Source organism: Hyla sarda, unplaced genomic scaffold (genome assembly GCF_029499605.1).
Source record: "Hyla sarda isolate aHylSar1 unplaced genomic scaffold, aHylSar1.hap1 scaffold_2221, whole genome shotgun sequence".
Classification (NCBI taxonomy): Eukaryota; Metazoa; Chordata; class Amphibia; order Anura; family Hylidae; genus Hyla; species Hyla sarda.
Genome location: NW_026608897.1, coordinates 10,595 through 28,873, shown reverse-complemented (window position 1 = coordinate 28,873; position 18,279 = coordinate 10,595). Strand labels below are relative to the sequence as shown.

Sequence of the window (18,279 nt, the reverse complement as noted above, 5' to 3'; positions counted from 1 at the left end):
CACTACACTACCACAAAAAATAAAATAAAAAGTAAAAAACACTACGTATACACATACCCCTACACAGCCCCCCCCCCCCCTCCCCAATAAAAATGAAAAACGTCTGGTACGCCACTGTTTCCAGAACGGAGCCTCCAGCTGTTGCAAAACAACTCCCAGTATTGTCGGACAGCCGTTGACTGTCCAGGCATGCTGGGAGTTTTGCAACAGCTGGAGGCACCCTGTTTGGGAATCACTGGCGTAGAATACCCCTATGTCCACCCCTAAGCAATCCCTAATTTAGGCCTCAAATGCGCATGGCGCTCTCACTTTGGAGCCCTGTCGTATTTCAAGGCAACAGTTAAGGGTCACATATGGGGTATCGCCGTACTTGGGAGAAATTGGGTTACAAATTTTGGGGGGTATTTTCTGCTTTTACCCTTTTTAAAAATGTAAAATTTTTGGGAAAACAAGCATTTTAGGTAAAAAAAAAATTTTTTTTTTTACATATGCAAAAGTCGTGAAACACCTGTGGGGTATAAAGGTTCACTTAACCCCTTGTTACGTTCCCCGAGGGGTCTAGTTTCCAAAATGGTATGCCATGTGGGGGGTTTTTTGCTGTCCTGGCACCATAGGGGCTTCCTAAATGCGGCATGCCCCCAGAGAAAAATTTGCGTTCAAAAAGCCAAATGTGACTCCTTCTCTTCCGAGACCTGTAGTGCGCCAGCAGAGCACTTTTCACCCCCATATGGGGTGTTTTCTGAATCGGGAGAAATTGGGCTTCAAATTTTTAGGGGTGTTTTCTGCTATTACCCTTTTTAAAAATAAAATTTTTTCGGGAAAACAAGCATTTTAGGTAAAAAATTTTTTTTTTTTTTTTACATTTGCAAAAGTCGTGAAACACCTGTGGGGTATTAAGGTTCACTTTATCCCATGTTACATTCCCCGAGGGGTCTAGTTTCCAAAATGGTATGCCATGTGGTTTTTTTTTTTGCTGTTCTGGCACCATAAGGGCTTCCTAAAGGTAACATGCCCCCCAAAAACCATTTCAGAAAAACGTACTCTCCAAAATCCCCTTGTCGCTCCTTCCCTTCTGAGCCCTCTACTGCGCCCGCTGAACACTTTACATAGACATATGAGGTATGTCCTTACTCGAGAGAAATTGGGCTACAAATACAAGTAAAAATTTTGTCCTTTTACCCCTTGTAAAAATTCTAAAATTGGGTCTACAAGAACATGTGAGTGTAAAAAATGAAGATTGTGAATTTTCTCCTTCACTTTGCTGCTATTCGTGTGAAACACCTAAAGGGTTAAAACGCTGACTGAATGTCATTTTGAATACTTTGGGGGGTGTAGTTTTTATAATGGGGTAATTTATGGGGTATTTCTAATATGAAGACCCTTCAAATCCACTTCAAACGTGAACTGGTCCCTGAAAAATACTGAGTTTGAAAATTTTGTGAAAAATCGGAAAATTGCTGCTGACCGTTGAAGCCCTCTGGTGTCTTCCAAAAGTAAAAACACGTAAATTTTATGATGCAAACATAAAGTAGACATATTGTATATGTGAACCAAAACAAAATGTATTCGTAATATCCATTTTCCTTACAAGCAGAGAGCTTCAAAGTTAGAAAAATGCAAAATTTTCAAATTTTTCATCAAATTTACGGATTTTTCACCAAGAAAGGATGCAAGTATCGACAAAAATTTACCACTATGTTAAAGTATAATATGTCACGAAAAAACAATCTCGGAATCAGAATGATAACTAAAAGCATTCCAGAGTTATTAATGTTTAAAGTGACAGTGGTCAGATGTGCAAAAAACGCTCCGGTCCTTAAGGCCAAAATGGGCTCCGTCCTGAAGGGGTTAAACTGATAAAAACAGACTTTTTTATTTTTATTTTTTTTTTAAACCTTCAGGTTTGAATTAAAACTTAATCGTTCAGGTTTACTTCACGTTTGCCTCTCAGATTTACTGAACTTAGTCACAATTCACCAAACTCATCATTAGGTTACTTTATCAACATATAACAAAATACACCCCAAAACAAAGTACATAGCATAACAACACACCACCCTCATACCCTCACAACGTGTCTCCATTTTAAAAACTTCCAAGTCCCCTCCGCATCATCCTCTCCAAATCTCTTCTTATCCCACAAATATACAGTATGCAATCTATCTAATATCATTCTCATACACTCTTCAACCGACACATCCTTCTTCTTAAATACCGTATTTATCGGGGTATACCACGCACCGGCCTATAACACGCACCCTCATTTTACCAAGGATATTTGGGTAAAAAAAGTTGTTTACCCAAATATCCATGGTAAAATGAGGGTGCGTGTGTGCGCGTGTATACCCCGATACACCCCCAGGAAATGCAGGGCGAGAGAGGCCGTCGCTGCCCGCTTCTCTCCCCCTGCCTTTCCTGGGGTCTAGAGCCCTGCTGCCGGCCCTTCTCTCCCCCTGGCTATCGGCGCCGCTGCCCGTTCTGTCCCCCTGACTATCGGTACCGGCGCCCCATTGCCGGCGCCGATAGCCAGGGGGAGAGAAGCGGCGCCGACAGCCAGGGGGAGAGAAGGGGCAGCGGCACCCATTGCCGGCGCCACTGCCCCATTGCCTCCCCCCATCCCCGGTGGCATAATTACCTGGGTCGGGTCCGCGCTGCTGCAGGCCTCCGGCGTGCAGCCCCTGCGTCGTTGCTATGAATGGCGCGGCGCACTGACGTCATGCGCCGCGCCGTGCAGCGCATAGCAACGACGAAGGGGACCCGACCCAGGTAATTATGCCACCGGGGATGGGGGGAGGCAACGGGGCAGCGGCGCCGGCAATGGGTGCCGCTGCCCCTTCTCTCGCCGGTACCGATAGTCAGGGGGACAGAACGGGCAGCGGCGCTGATAGCCAGGGGGTGAGAAGGGCCGGCAGCAGGGCTCTAGACCCCAGGGAAGGCAGGGGGAGAGAAGCGGGCAGCGACGGCCTCTCTCCCCCTGCCTTTCCTGGGGTGGTATCGGCGTATAACACGCACATAGACTTTAGGCTAAAAATTTTAGCCTAAAAAGTGCGTGTTATACGACGATAAATACGGTATATACAAATTCCTAACATCCCACAATACCTCCTTAATTATTGCTAACAACACATATAACATTCTCTCCTTCCTCCCACCTACCACCCCCAGACCAAACATAATCACTTCAAAAGACCACTTTCTTACCCCCATAAATTCTTTAGCCAACGGACCAATTCCCTTCCACACTTCTTGCGCTCTATCACAATTCCAAAACAAATGCATAATAATCTCATTCCCTCCACAACCCTCTCTCGGACATCTCTCACTTCTTCCAATCCCCCGACTCTTCTGTACCTCTCTCACTGGCAATGCACCATGCAAACTCTGCCATACAATCTCTCTCTGTCTATTAGTCATACCATCTGTCTCCAAACTCTTCCACACTTTACTCACATTCTATTCTCTCACCATATTAATATTACACTGAACATCCTTCACCCTAATACACTTCACCATACTCTTCTTCTCCTTTAACACATCCTGTCTCACACCTATCAAACCAAACTTTGTCATGAACACCTCAACAAACCCATACCAACCAGGACTCACCAAAGCATACGGCTTTCTCAGATCTCTCTCCATCCACCCTAATCTGCATAACACACCCCCTCCTAGAAACCTCATCATACAAGATTCAACACCCACTACCTGAAAGACTTCTACCTATCATGTCATGTCCAACCTGCACAGGTGTGCTGGTTGCTGAGCTTATTCAATTAAAGAGGACATTCAGCAGCAGCAGCAGCAGTCCTGTGCCTGGTCGCTCCAACAGGGGCCAGACACAAGCGGCACCACCTATTGTCTTTTGCCTGCAGTAGGGGCCCACTGGACTAGCCAGAAAGCAGCTGCAGCAGTAGTAAATAAACAGGTAATCTTTCTTTCCAACACTGAAACCTAGTGGTGCACTTAATATATGCTACCAGATAGGGGACATATCAGATATTAAACTGATATAAACAGACACTACATTTGATACCAGCCAAAAGGAAAGATGAGAAGTGATAACTGTGAAAGGGGAGGAACCAACGCTGTCCCCTTCACATGCACCATCACTACTTGTAGGAAGGGAGGCTGGCTGGCAGCCTCCCATACACACTCTGGCTGGGTGGCAGTCACCCACCAGTACACACAGCAGACCCTAAACCCATATAATTATTGCTAAGCAGGAAGATGGGAGTCCATTTCACTCTGATGGACCATTTTTAAATGCAATCCATAACCTGGCTTTGGCAGGAACCCTTCTTACTCCTCCTACTTGCATTTGATACTGGGTTTAGGATCTGCATAGGAAACACACACACACACACACACACACACAAGCACACACTTACCTGTGTTGCCTGCTGACGCCTCCTTGGCTGTCCCCAAACGGTATAAAACCAACAGCCACGGGAAGCTGTAAGGATAGAGGACATACCTGCATCCTATTGGACTCACTTGTCTTGGTTAAATCCAGCTTATTTGACAACCTATGGTGCTGCTGCTTCTGCTCATGGCAGTGCTGCTTCTGACAAGGCTGTTCTTTGGTGGGCCTAGGCGACATCACAATCTCCATGGTTACATACACAACAAAGGTCAGATGTTGTTTACACCTGGCCATGCCAGTGGTATTGAGTAGCATATCACAGTGCTAAGGGTCCTGGATGCAACAATCTTTCAATGGGGAATAGCCGCACTGAGTTTGTCAAGTGCACCCATGTTTGCAACTCCAACAATACACACATATGTATGTCTGTCTATCTATCTATCTATCCACCCATCTATCTCTATATATATTTATCTCTCTCTCTCTCTCTATATGTATATATATATATATATATATATTATTTTTTTCTTTCTTTTAAATATATATATATATATGTATATACATATAGAGAGAGAGAGATGGAAATACTTTTTTAAACATGTTTTCACCTAATTTTTACCTTCTTTCCTCCTTTTTTCCTATGCTGCTGCTTCTTATTTTTCTTCTTTTTCAGACCCTATCATTGCACTATTGCTCATTCAATACCACCAGCAGATGGAGACACTATATTACAACATTAGTTGTGAGCAGCAGTTTGTACAAACAAATGTCTCATAGCTGATGTCCTATCCACCTAGGCACATAGGCACCACATATTGTCTTTTGCCTGCAGTAGGTGCCCACTGGACTAGCCAGCAAGCAGCTGCAGCAGCAGCAGCAAATAAACAGGTAATCTTTCTATCCAACACTGAACCCTGGTGGTGCATTTAATATATGCTATCAGATAGGGGACATATCAGATATTAAACTGATATAAACAGACACCACATTTGATACCAGCCAAAAGGAAGGATGAGAAGTGATAACTGTGAAAGGGGAGGAACCAACGCTGTCCCCTTCACATGCACCATCACTACTTGTAGGAAGGGAGGCTGGCTGGCAGTCACCCACCAGTACACACAGCAGACCCTAAACCCATATCATTATTGCTAAGCAGGAAGATGGGAGTCCATTTCACTCTGATGGACCATTTTTAAATGCAATCCATAACCTGGCTTTGGCAGGAACCCTTCTTACTCCTCCTACTTGCATTTGATACTGGGTTTAGGATCTGCATAGGAAATACACACACACACACACAAGCACACACTTACCTGTGTTGCCTACTGACGCCTCCTTGGCTGTCCCCAAACGGTATAAAACCAACAGCCACAGGAAGCTGTAAGGATAGAGGACATACCTGCATCCTATTGGACTCACTTGTCTTGGTTAAATCCAGCTTATTTGACAACCTATGGTGCTGCTGCTTCTGCTCATGGCAGTGCTGCTTCTGACAAGGCTGTTCTTTGGTGGGCCTAGGCGACATCACAATCTCCATGGTTACATACACAACAAAGGTCAGATGTTGTTTACACCTGGCCATGCCAGTGGTATTGAGTAGCATATCCCAGTGCTAAGGGTCCTGGGTGCAACAATCTTTCAATGGGGAATAGCCGCACTGAGTTTGTCAAGTGCACCCATGTTTGCAACTCCAACAATACACACGTATGTATGTATGTATGTATGTATGTGTATCTATCTATCTATCTATCCACCCATCTATCTGTATATATATTTATCTCTCTCTCTCTCTCTCTATATGTATATATATATATATATATATATATATATATATAATTTTTTTTTCTTTTAAATATATATATATATATATATATATGTATATACATATAGAGAGAGAGAGAGAGATGGAAATACTTTTTTAAACATGTTTTCACCTCATTTTTACCTTCTTTTTTTCTTCTCTCCATGTTTTCCTTCTTTCCTATGCTGCTGCTTCTTATTTTTCTTCTTTTTCAGACCCTATCATTGCACTATTGCTTATTCAATACCACCAGCAGATGGAGACACTATATTACAACATTAGTTGTGAGCAGCAGTTTGTACAAACAAATGCCTCATAGCTGATGTCCTATCCACCTAGGCACATAGGCACCACCTATTGTCTTTTGCCTGCAGTAGGGACCCACTGGACTAGCCAGCAAGCAGCTGCAGCAGCAGCAGCAGCAGCAGCAAATAAACAGGTAATCTTTCTTTCCAACACTGAAACCTGGTGGTGCACTTAAAATATGCTACCAGATAGGGGACATATCAGATATTAAACTGATATAAACAGACACCACATTTGATACCAGCCAAAAGGAAGGATGAGAAGTGATAACTGTGAAAGGGGAGGAACCAACGCTGTCCCCTTCACATGCACCATCACTACTTGTAGGAAGGGAGGCTGGCTGGCAGCCTCCCATACACACTCTGGCTGGGTGGCAGTCACCCACCAGTACACACAGCAGACCCTAAACCCATATCATTATTGCTAAGCAGGAAGATGGGAGTCCATTTCACTCTGATGGACCATTTTTAAATGCAATCCATAACCTGGCTTTGGCAGGAACCCTTCTTACTCCTCCTACTTGCATTTGATACTGGGTTTAGGATCTGCATAGGAAACACACACACACACACACACACAAGCACACACTTACCTGTGTTGCCTGCTGACGCCTCCTTGGCTGTCCCCAAACGGTATAAAACCAACAGCCACGGGAAGCTGTAAGGATAGAGGACATACCTGCATCCTATTGGACTCACTTGTCTTGGTTAAATCCAACTTATTTGACAACCTATGGTGCTGCTACTTCTGCTCATGGCAGTGCTGCTTCTGACAAGGCTGTTCTTTGGTGGGCCTAGGCGACATCACAATATCCATGGTTACATACACAACAAAGGTCAGATTTTGTTTACACCTGGCCATGCCAGTGGTATTGAGTAGCATATCCCAGTGCTAAGGGTCCTGGGTGCAACAATCTTTCAATGGGGAATAGCCGCACTGAGTTTGTCAAGTGCACCCATGTTTGCAACTCCAACAATACACACGTATGTATGTATGTATGTATGTATGTATGTGTATCTATCTATCTATCTATCCACCCAACTATCTCTATATATATTTATCTCTCTCTCTCTCTCTCTATATGTATATATATATATATATATATATATATATATATATATATAATTTTTTTTCTTTTAAATATATATATATATATATATATATATATATATGTATATACATATAGAGAGAGAGAGAGAGATGGAAATACTTTTTTAAACATGTTTTCACCTCATTTTTACCTTCTTTTTTTCTTCTCTCCATGTTTTCCTTCTTTCCTATGCTGCTGCTTCTTATTTTTCTTCTTTTTCAAACCCTATCATTGCACTATTGCTTATTCAATACCACCAGCAGATGGAGACACTATATTACAACATTAGTTGTGAGCAGCAGTTTGTACAAACAAATGCCTCATAGCTGATGTCCTATCCACCTAGGCACATAGGCACCACCTATTGTCTTTTGCCTGCAGTAGGGGCCCACTGGACTAGCCAGCAAGCAGCTGCAGCTGCAGCAAATAAACAGATAACCTTTCTTTCCAATACTGAAACCTGGTGGTGCACTTAATATCTGCTATCAGATAGGGGACATATCAGATATTAAACTGATATAAACAGACACCACATTTGATACCAGCCAAAAGGAAGGATGAGAAGTGATAACTGTGAAAGGGGAGGAACCAACGCTGTCCCCTTCACATGCACCATCACTACTTGTAGGAAGGGAGGCTGGCTGGCAGCCTCCCATACACACTCTGGCTGGGTGGCAGTCACCCACCAGTACACACAGCAGACCCTAAACCCATATCATTATTGCCTAAGCAGGAAGATGGGAGTCCATTTCACTCTGATGGACCATTTTTAAATGCAATCCATAACCTGGCTTTGGCAGGAACCCTTCTTACTTCTCCTACTTGCATTTGATACTGGGTTTAGGATCTGCATAGGAAACACACACACACACACACACACACACAAGCACACACTTACCTGTGTTGCCTGGTGACGCCTCCTTGGCTGTCCCCAAACGGTATAAAACCAACAGCCATGGGAAGCTGTAAGGATAGAGGACATACCTGCATCCTATTGGACTCACTTGTCTTGGTTAAATCCAACTTATTTGACAACCTATGGTGCTGCTACTTCTGCTCATGGCAGTGCTGCTTCTGACAAGGCTGTTCTTTGGTGAGCCTAGGCGACATCACAATCTCCATGGTTACATACACAACAAAGGTCAGATGTTGTTTACACCTGGCCATGCCAGTGGTATTGAGTAGCATATCACAGTGCTAAGGGTCCTGGGTGCAACAATCTTTCAATGGGGAATAGCCGCACTGAGTTTGTCAAGTGCACCCATGTTTGCAACTCTAACAATACACACATATCTATGTATGTATGTATGTGTGTATGTGTGTATGTGTGTATGTGTATCTCTCTATCTATCTATCTATCTATCTATCTATCCACCCATCTATCTCTATATATATTTATCTCTCTCTCTCTATATGTATATATGTATATATATAATTTTTTTTTCTTTTAAATATATATATATATATATATATATATAAATACATATAGAGAGAGAGAGAGATGGAAATACTTTCTTAAACATGTTTTCACCACATTTTTACCTTCTTTTTTTTTCTTCTCTCCATGTTTTCCTTCTTTCCTCCTTTTTTCATATGCTGCTGCTTCTTATTTTTCTTCTTTTTCAGACCCTATCATTGCACTATTGCTTATTCAATACCACCAGCAGATGGAGACACTATATTACAACATTAGTTGTGAGCAGCAGTTTGTACAAACAAATGCCTCATAGCTGATGTCCTATCCACCTAGGCACCACCTATTGTCTTTTGCCTGCAGTAGGGACCCACTGGACTAGCCAGCAAGCAGCTGCAGCAGCAAATAAACAGGTAATCTTTCTTTCCAACACTGAAACCTGGTGGTGCACTTAATATATGCTACCAGATAGGGGACATATCAGATATTAAACTGATATAAACAGACACCACATTTGATACCAGCCAAAAGGAAGGATGATAAGTGATAACTGTGAAAGGGGAGGAACCAACGCTGTCCCCTTCACATGCACCATCACTACTTGTAGGAAGGGAGGCTGGCTGGCAGCCTCCCATACACACTCTGGCTGGGTGGCAGTCACCCACCAGTACACACAGCAGTAGGGTCTGCAGGAAGCAGGAAGATGGGAGTCCATTTCACTCTGATGGACCATTTTTAAATGCAATCCATAACCTGGCTTTGGCAGGAACCCTTCTTACTCCTCCTACTTGCATTTGATACTGGGTTTAGGATCTGCATAGGAAACACACACACACACACACACACACACACACACACACACACACACATACAAGCACACACTTACCTGTGTTGCCTGCTGACGCCTCCTTGGCTGTCCACAAACGGTATAAAACCAACAGCCACGGGAAGCTGTAAGGATAGAGGACATACCTGCATCCTATTGGACTCACTTGTCTTGGTTAAATCCAACTTATTTGACAACCTATGGTGCTGCTACTTCTGCTCATGGCAGTGCTGCTTCTGACAAGGCTGTTCTTTGGTGGGCCTAGGCGACATCACAATCTCCATGGTTACATACACAACAAAGGTCAGATGTTGTTTACACCTGGCCATGCCAGTGGTATTGAGTAGCATATCCCAGTGCTAAGGGTCCTGGGTGCAACAATCTTTCAATGGGGAATAGCCGCACTGAGTTTGTCAAGTGCACCCATGTTTGCAACTCCAACAATACACACATATGTATGTATGTATGTATGTGTGTATGTGTGTATGTATGTCTATCTATCTATCTATCCACCCATCTATCTCTATATATATTTATCTCTCTCTCTCTCTCTCTCTCTATATGTATATATATATAATTTTTTTTTCTTTTAAATATATATATATATATATATATATATGTATATACATATATAGAGAGAGAGAGATGGAAATACTTTTTTAAACATGTTTTCACCTCATTTTTACCTTCTTTTTTTCTTCTCTCCATGTTTTCCTTCTTTCCTATGCTGCTGCTTCTTATTTTTCTTCTTTTTCAGACCCTATCATTGCACTATTGCTTATTCAATACCACCAGCAGATGGAGACACTATATTACAACATTAGTTGTGAGCAGCAGTTTGTACAAACAAATGCCTCATAGCTGATGTCCTATCCACCTAGGCACATAGGCACCACCTATTGTCTATTGCCTGCAGTAGGGGCCCACTGGACTAGCCAGCAAGCAGCTGCAGCAAATAAACAGATAATCTTTCTTTCCAACACTGAAACCTGGTGGTGCATTTAATATATGCTATCAGATAGGGGACATATCAGATATTAAACTGATATAAACAGACACCACATTTGATACCAGCCAAAAGGAAGGATGAGAAGTGATAACTGTGAAAGGGGAGGAACCAACGCTGTCCCCTTCACATGCACCATCACTACTTGTAGGAAGGGAGGCTGGCTGGCAGCCTCCCATACACACTCTGGCTGGGTGGCAGTCACCCACCAGTACACACAGCAGACCCTAAACCCATATCATTATTGCTAAGCAGGAAGATGGGAGTCCATTTCACTCTGATGGACCATTTTTAAATGCAATCCATAACCTGGCTTTGGCAGGAACCCTTCTTACTCCTCCTACTTGCATTTGATACTGGGTTTAGGATCTGCATAGGAAACACACACACACACACACACACATACAAGCACACACTTACCTGTGTTGCCTGCTGACGCCTCCTTGGCTGTCCCCAAACGGTATAAAACCAACAGCCACGGGAAGCTGTAAGGATAGAGGACATACCTGTATCCTATTGGACTCACTTGTCTTGGTTAAATCCAACTTATTTGACAACCTATGGTGCTGCTACTTCTGCTCATGGCAGTGCTGCTTCTGACAAGGCTGTTCTTTGGTGGGCCTAGGCGACATCACAATCTCCATGGTTACATACACAACAAAGGTCAGATGTTGTTTACACCTGGCCATGCCAGTGGTATTGAGTAGCATATCCCAGTGCTAAGGGTCCTGGGTGCAACAATCTTTCAATGGGGAATAGCCGCACTGAGTTTGTCAAGTGCACCCATGTTTGCAACTCCAACAATACACACATATGTATGTATGTGTGTATGTGTGTATGTGTGTATGTGTGTATGTGTGTGTGTGTATGTGTGTATGTGTGTCTGTCTGTCTATCTATCTATCTATCTATCTATCTATCCACCCATCTATCTCTATATATATATTTATCTCTCTCTCTCTATATGTATATATATATATATATATATATATATATATATAATTTTTTTTTCTTTTAAATATATATATATATATATATAGAGAGAGAGAGATGGAAATACTTTTTTAAACATGTTTTCACCTCATTTTTACCTTCTTTTTTTCTTCTCTCCATGTTTTCCTTCTTTCCTATGCTGCTGCTTCTTATTTTTCTTCTTTTTCAGACCCTATCATTGCACTATTGCTTATTCAATACCACCAGCAGATGGAGACACTATATTACAACATTAGTTGTGAGCAGCAGTTTGTACAAACAAATGCCTCATAGCTGATGTCCTATCCACCTAGGCACATAGGCACCACCTATTGTCTATTGCCTGCAGTAGGGGCCCACTGGACTAGCCAGCAAGCAGCTGCAGCAAATAAACAGGTAATCTTTCTTTCCAACACTGAAACCTGGTGGTGCATTTAATATAGGCTATCAGATAGGGGACATATCAGATATTAAACTGATATAAACAGACACCACATTTGATACCAGCCAAAAGGAAGGATGAGAAGTGATAACTGTGAAAGGGGAGGAACCAACGCTGTCCCCTTCACATGCACCATCACTACTTGTAGGAAGGGAGGCTGGCTGGCAGCCTCCCATACACACTCTGGCTGGGTGGCAGTCACCCACCAGTACACACAGCAGACCCTAAACCCATATCATTATTGCTAAGCAGGAAGATGGGAGTCCATTTCACTCTGATGGACCATTTTTAAATGCAATCCATAACCTGGCTTTGGCAGGAACCCTTCTTACTCCTCCTACTTGCATTTGATACTGGGTTTAGGATCTGCATAGGAAACACACACACACACACACACACAAGCACACACTTACCTGTGTTGCCTGCTGACGCCTCCTTGGCTGTCCCCAAACGGTATAAAACCAACAGCCACGGGAAGCTGTAAGGATAGAGGACATACCTGCATCCTATTGGACTCACTTGTCTTGGTTAAATCCAACTTATTTGACAACCTATGGTGCTGCTACTTATGCTCATGGCAGTGCTGCTTCTGACAAGGCTGTTCTTTGGTGGGCCTAGGCGACATCACAATCTCCATGGTTACATACACAACAAAGGTCAGATGTTGTTTACACCTGGCCATGCCAGTGGTATTGAGTAGCATATCCCAGTGCTAAGGGTCCTGGGTGCAACAATCTTTCAATGGGGAATAGCCGCACTGAGTTTGTCAAGTGCACCCATGTTTGCAACTCCAACAATACACACATATGTATGTATGTATGTGTGTATGTGTGTATGTATGTCTATCTATCTATCTATCTATCTATCCACCCATCTATCTCTATATATATTTATCTCTCTCTCTCTATATGTATATATATATATATATATATATATAATTTTTTTTTCTTTTAAATATATATATATATATATATATATATATGTATATACATATATAGAGAGAGAGAGATGGAAATACTTTTTTAAACATGTTTTCACCTCATTTTTACCTTCTTTTTTTCTTCTCTCCATGTTTTCCTTCTTTCCTATGCTGCTGCTTCTTATTTTTCTTCTTTTTCAGACCCTATAATTGCACTATTGCTTATTCAATACCACCAGCAGATGGAGACACTATATTACAACATTAGTTGTGAGCAGCAGTTTGTACAAACAAATGCCTCATAGCTGATGTCCTATCCACCTAGGCACATAGGCACCACCTATTGTCTATTGCCTGCAGTAGGGACCCACTGGACTAGACAGCAAGCAGCTGCAGCAAATAAACAGATAATCTTTCTTTCCAACACTGAAACCTGGTGGTGCATTTAATATATGCTATCAGATAGGGGACATATCCGATATTAAACTGATATAAACAGACACCACATTTGATACCAGCCAAAAGGAAGGATGAGAAGTGATAACTGTGAAAGGGGAGGAACCAACGCTGTCCCCTTCACATGCACCATCATTACTTGTAGGAAGGGAGGCTGGCTGGCAGCCTCCCATACACACTCTGGCTGGGTGGCAGTCACCCACCAGTACACACAGCAGACCCTAAACCCATATCATTATTGCTAAGCAGGAAGATGGGAGTCCATTTCACTCTGATGGACCATTTTTAAATGCAATCCATAACCTGGCTTTGGCAGGAACCCTTCTTACTCCTCCTACTTGCATTTGATACTGGGTTTAGGATCTGCATAGGAAACACACACACACACACACACACACACACACACACACACACACATACAAGCACACACTTACCTGTGTTGCCTGCTGACGCCCCCTTGGCTGTCCCCAAACGGTATAAAACCAACAGCCACGGGAAGCTGTAAGGATAGAGGACATACCTGCATCCTATTGGACTCACTTGTCTTGGTTAAATCCAACTTATTTGACAACCTATGGTGCTGCTACTTCTGCTCATGGCAGTGCTGCTTCTGACAAGGCTGTTCTTTGGTGGGCCTAGGCGACATCACAATCTCCATGGTTACATACACAACAAAGGTCAGATGTTGTTTACACCTGGCCATGCCAGTGGTATTGAGTAGCATATCCCAGTGCTAAGGGTCCTGGGTGCAACAATCTTTCAATGGGGAATAGCCGCACTGAGTTTGTCAAGTGCACCCATGTTTGCAACTCCAACAATACACACGTATGTATGTATGTATGTATGTATGTGTATCTATCTATCTATCTATCTATCTATCTATCTATCCACCCATCTATCTGTATATATATTTATCTCTCTCTCTCTCTCTATATGTATATATATATATATATATATATATATATATTTTTTTTTTTTTCTTTTAAATATATATATATATATATATGTATATACATATAGAGAGAGAGAGAGATGGAAATACTTTTTTATAGATGTTTTCACCTCATTTTTACCTTCTTTTTTTCTTCTCTCCATGTTTTCCTTCTTTCCTATGCTGCTGCTTCTTATTTTTCTTCTTTTTCAGACCCTATCATTGCACTATTGCTTATTCAATACCACCAGCAGATGGAGACACTATATTACAACATTAGTTGTGAGCAGCAGTTTGAACAAACAAATGCCTCATAGCTGATGTCCTATCCACCTAGGCACCACCTATTGTCTATTGCCTGCAGTAGGGGCCCACTGGACTAGCCAGCAAGCAGCTGCAGCAAATAAACAGATAATCTTTCTTTCCAACACTGAAACCTGGTGGTGCACTTTATATCTGCTATCAGATAGGGGACATATCAGATATTAAACTGATATAAACAGACACCACATTTGATACCAGCCAAAAGGAAGGATGAGAAGTGATAACTGTGAAAGGGGAGGAACCAACGCTGTCCCCTTCACATGCACCATCACTACTTGTAGGAAGGGAGGCTGGCTGGCAGCCTCCCATACACACTCTGGCTGGGTGGCAGTCACCCACCAGTACACACAGGAGACCCTAAACCCATATCATTATTGCTAAGCAGGAAGATGGGAGTCCATTTCACTCTGATGGACCATTTTTAAATGCAATCCATAACCTGGCTTTGGCAGGAACCCTTCTTACTCCTCCTACTTGCATTTGATACTGGGTTTAGGATCTGCATAGGAAACACACACACACACACACACAAGCACACACTTACATGTGTTGCCTGCTGACGCCTCCTTGGCTGTCCCCAAACGGTATAAAACCAACAGCCACGGGAAGCTGTAAGGATAGAGGACATACCTGCATCCTATTGGACTCACTTGTCTTGGTTAAATCCAGCTTATTTGACAACCTATGGTGCTGCTGCTTCTGCTCATGGCAGTGCTGCTTCTGACAAGGCTGTTCTTTGGTGGGCCTAGGCGACATCACAATCTGCATGGTTACATACACAACAAAGGTCAGATGTTGTTTACACCTGGCCATGCCAGTGGTATTGAGTAGCATATCACAGTGCTAAGGGTCCTGGATGCAACAATCTTTCAATGGGGAATAGCCACACTGAGTTTGTCAAGTGCACCCATGTTTGCAACTCCAACAATACACACATATTTATATATGTATGTATGTATGTATGTGTATCTATCTATCTATCTATCTATCTATCTATCCACCCATCTATCTCTATATATATTTATCTCTCTCTCTCTATATGTATATATGTATATATATAATTTTTTTTTTCTTTTAAATATATATATATATATATATATACATATAGAGAGAGAGAGAGAGAGAGATGGAAATACTTTTTTAAACATGTTTTCACCTCATTTTTACCTTCTTTTTTTTCTTCTCTCCATGTTTTCCTTCTTTCCTCCTTTTTTCATATGCTGCTGCTTCTTATTTTTCTTCTTTTTCAGACCCTATCATTGCACTATTGCTTATTCAATACCACCAGCAGATGGAGACACTATATTACAACATTAGTTGTGAGCAGCAGTTTGTACAAACAAATGCCTCATAGCTGATGTCCTATCCACCTAGGCACATAGGCACTACCTATTGTCTATTGCCTGCAGTAGGGACCCACTGGACTAGCCAGCAAGCAGCTGCAGCAAATAAACAGATAATCTTTCTTTCCAACACTGAAACCTGGTGGTGCATTTAATATATGCTATCAGATAGGGGACATATCAGATATTAAACTGATATAAACAGACACCACATTTGATACCAGCCAAAAGGAAGGATGATAAGTGATAACTGTGAAAGGGGAGGAACCAACGCTGTCCCCTTCACATGCACCATCATTACTTGTAGGAAGGGAGGCTGGCTGGCAGCCTCCCATACACACTCTGGCTGGGTGGCAGTCACCCACCAGTACACACAGCAGACCCTAAACCCATATCATTATTGCTAAGCAGGAAGATGGGAGTCCATTTCACTCTGATGGACCATTTTTAAATGCAATCCATAACCTGGCTTTGGCAGGAACCCTTCTTACTCCTCCTACTTGCATTTGATACTGGGTTTAGGATCTGCATAGGAAACACACACACACACACACAAGCACACACAAGCACACACTTACCTGTGTTGCCTGCTGACGCCTCCTTGGCTGTCCCCAAACGGTATAAAACCAACAGCCACGGGAAGCTGTAAGGATAGAGGACATACCTGCATCCTATTGGACTCACTTGTCTTGGTTAAATCAAACTTATTTGACAACCTATGGTGCTGCTACTTATGCTCATGGCAGTGCTGCTTCTGACAAGGCTGTTCTTTGGTGGGCCTAGGCGACATCACAATCTCCATGGTTACATACACAACAAAGGTCAGATGTTGTTTACACCTGGCCATGCCAGTGGTATTGAGTAGCATATCCCAGTGCTAAGGGTCCTGGGTGCAACAATCTTTCAATGGGGAATAGCCACACTGAGTTTGTCAAGTGCACCCATGTTTGCAACTCCAACAATACACACATATGTATGTATGTGTGTATGTGTGTATGTGTGTATGTATGTCTATCTATCTATCCACCCATCCATCTCTATATATATTTATCTCTCTCTCTCTATATGTATATATATATATATATATATATATATATATATAATTTTTTTTTCTTTTAAATATATATATATATATATATATATATATATATGTATATACATATAGAGAGAGAGAGAGATGGAAATATTTTTTAAACATGTTTTCACCTCATTTTTACCTTTTTTTTTTCTTCTCTCCATGTTTTCCTTCTTTCCTATGCTGCTGCTTCTTCTTTTTCAGACCCTATCATTGCACTATTGCTTATTCAATACCACCAGCAGATGGAGACACTATATTACAACATTAGTTGTGAGCAGCAGTTTGTACAAACAAATGCCTCATAGCTGATGTCCTATCCACCTAGGCACTACCTATTGTCTATTGCCTGCAGTAGGGACCCACTGGACTAGCCAGCAAGCAGCTGCAGCAAATAAACAGATAATCTTTCTTTCCAACACTGAAACCTGGTGGTGCATTTAATATATGCTATCAGATAGGGGACATATCAGATATTAAACTGATATAAACAGACACCACATTTGATACCAGCCAAAAGGAAGGATGATAAGTGATAACTGTGAAAGGGGAGGAACCAACGCTGTCCCCTTCACATGCACCATCATTACTTGTAGGAAGGGAGGCTGGCTGGCAGCCTCCCATACACACTCTGGCTGGGTGGCAGTCACCCACCAGTACACACAGCAGACCCTAAACCCATATCATTATTGCTAAGCAGGAAGATGGGAGTCCATTTCACTCTGATGGACCATTTTTAAATGCAATCCATAACCTGGCTTTGGCAGGAACCCTTCTTACTCCTCCTACTTGCATTTGATACTGGGTTTAGGATCTGCATAGGAAACACACACACACACACACACACATACAAGCACACACTTACCTGTGTTGCCTGCTGACGCCTCCTTGGCTGTCCCCAAACGGTATAAAACCAACAGCCACGGGAAGCTGTAAGGATAGAGGACATACCTGCATCCTATTGGACTCACTTGTCTTGGTTAAATCCAACTTATTTGACAACCTATGGTGC

General features: G+C 42.3%; 1 non-coding gene and 2 pseudogenes across 1 annotated transcript; all 3 read right to left on the bottom strand.

Moving 5' to 3' along the window:
* Positions 1 to 3,952: 3,952 nt before the first annotated feature.
* LOC130320884 (U2 spliceosomal RNA) lies at positions 3,953 to 4,055 on the bottom strand (annotated as a pseudogene).
* Positions 4,056 to 6,548: 2,493 nt separating this feature from the next.
* On the bottom strand, positions 6,549 to 6,733 carry LOC130320886 (U2 spliceosomal RNA). Its single transcript, XR_008866704.1, has one exon. It is a non-coding gene; the product is annotated as a U2 spliceosomal RNA (small nuclear RNA).
* Positions 6,734 to 9,414: 2,681 nt separating this feature from the next.
* Positions 9,415 to 9,522, bottom strand: LOC130320885 (U2 spliceosomal RNA; annotated as a pseudogene).
* Positions 9,523 to 18,279: the final 8,757 nt, after the last annotated feature.